Raw genomic sequence first — 2,506 nt, 5'->3', positions numbered from 1 at the left:
ATGCACCTTCCCGCAACATGTTCCAGAACGCAGACAAGGAGGGTCTCATGGTGAAAGAAGCACTGCCTGGTGAGATCGGAGACAGTGAGACGACTGAAGTGCTTAAGGAATCTTCTGCGCGTCGTCGCTGGGTCGGGATGTGCTGGGCTCTGACATGGTGGATGCCCTCTCTCCTTCTTAAATGGGTCGGCCGAATGAAGCGTGAAGATATCCGACAAGCGTGGAGAGAAAAGCTCGCGATCAATTTCATCATCTGGTTCATTTGCGCGTGCGCTGTTTTCGTCATCGTCTTCCTGGGCAAGATCATTTGCCCCACGGAGCATGTTTTCAGCACTTCGGAATTGGCGTCGCATTCGTACACGTCTTCACCAAATAATGTGTATACGTCGGTCCGGGGGGAGGTGTTTGATCTTACGACTGTTGCGTCCACGCATCAGCGCGTTGTTAGTATTGTGCCTGTCAAGACGATCCTTCAGACGTATGGCGGTACTGCATCAGACGCGATTTTCCCCGTTCAGGTCAGCGGGATGCGTTCACGAGTTGATTCTTTCTGACCAGTTTTCAGGTCTCCGCATTATGTAACGGCGTGAGCGGCTCCGTCAGTCCCTACGTGACTCTCAGCTCTGCCAACGACACCGATCCGAATGCTTCTTACCACGACTTCCGCGCTTTCACCAATGATTCCCGTCCAGATTGGTACTTTGAGAGTATGACCATCATGCGGTGGAACAATCGCGTCGGATACATGGGTTACACGCCACAGGAGATCAGCACCATGGCCAGCTCCGGCTATTCGCTCGGTATTTACAACGGTATGATCTACGATCTCACGTCCTACGTCAACTACGGACCTGCCGTCCAAGCTCCATATGGCGAGCAGCTTCCTGGGACCATTGACGATCAATTCATGGACGTATCCGTCGTCGACCTTTTCAAGTACAACTCAGGGCAGGATCTGACGAAGCAATTCGACTCTCTCAATCTTGATAGTGCTACGCTGGATAGTCAACGTACCTGTCTCCGCAACTTGTTTTTGATCGGTATGGTAGACAACCGTAATTCGCCACAGTGCCAGTTCGCCGAGGGTATCTTGCTCGCACTGTCGATCTTGATGGTCAGCATCATTGGATTCAAGTTCATCGCTTCCATCAACTTTGCGTCTCCTCGTGCGCCTGAAGACCATGACAAGTTCGTTATTTGCCAGGTTCCTTGTTATACAGAAGGCGAGAGTTCATTGCGGAAGACCATCGACTCGCTGGCGCAGCTCAAATATGACGACAAGCGGAAACTTATTCTTGTTATCTGTGATGGGAATATCGTTGGTTCTGGGAATGACCGTCCCACGCCGCGCATTGTGCTTGACATCCTTGGAGCTGATCCTAATCTCGACCCTGAGCCGCTCAGTTTCGTCTCGTTGGGCGAGGGTGCGAGGCAGCATAACATGGGCAAGGTCTACTCTGGTCTGTATGAGTGCGCTGGACACGTCGTTCCTTACTTGGTCGTGGTGAAGATAGGCAAGCCGTCTGAGCGGTCGCGGCCTGGTAACCGTGGCAAGCGTGATTCTCAAATGGTGATCATGCATTTCTTGAACAAGGTGAGGGTCTTCAGTAGAATGGCGAGAATTGGCGCTTACACTTGAGCTGCGCAGGTTCACTTCAGTACGCCTATGAACCCACTCGAACTAGAAATGTACCACCAGATCAAGAATGTGATTGGTGTCAACCCGACGTTCTTTGAGTATCTGTTTACGGTCGATGCTGATACGATGGTGGAGCCTTATTCTGTCAACCGGTTGATCTCTGCGTAAGTCGATGTTCGTCACTATGGGAATTGGGGTTGATATTTATTTTTCTGTAGGTGTATTCATGACAAGAAGGTGCTTGGTGTTTGTGGTGAGACCGAGCTAGCAAACTCGAAGCAGTCGATTATCACCATGATGCAGGCGAGCTTGTTTTAGAATTGTGAAGTGGTTGGAAATTCTAATGTATGTCTAGGTTTACGAGTACTTCATCTCGCATCACATGGCCAAGGCTTTCGAGAGTTTGTTCGGATCTGTTACCTGTTTGCCTGGTTGTTTCACCCTATATCGTTTGCGGACTCCCGATACCCACAAGCCGCTTTTGATATCCAACCAAATGGTCCAGGACTACTCGCAGAATCGCGTCGATACCCTGCACATGAAGAACTTGTTGCACCTCGGAGAAGACCGATACCTGACTACCCTCCTCCTGAAGCACTTCCCGATGTACAAGACACAATTCGTTCGCGACGCCCATGCATACACCGTAGCGCCTGATGACTGGAAAATTCTGCTCTCTCAACGCCGTCGCTGGATTAACTCGACGGTTCACAACCTTGGAGAGCTGATGTTCTTGGAGCAGCTTTGTGGTTTCTGTTGTTTCTCCATGCGGTTTGTCGTCATGATCGATTTGGTTTCGACTATCGTCCAGCCTATCAGTGTCGGCTACGTACGTTCGGTTCTCTTTTGGGCTTTCTTCGGGTTCTG

Source organism: Suillus subaureus (assembly GCF_016647635.1).
Source record: "Suillus subaureus strain MN1 chromosome Unknown BJ212scaffold_365, whole genome shotgun sequence".
Classification (NCBI taxonomy): Eukaryota; Fungi; Basidiomycota; class Agaricomycetes; order Boletales; family Suillaceae; genus Suillus; species Suillus subaureus.
Note: the sequence above shows the minus strand (reverse complement) of the source record.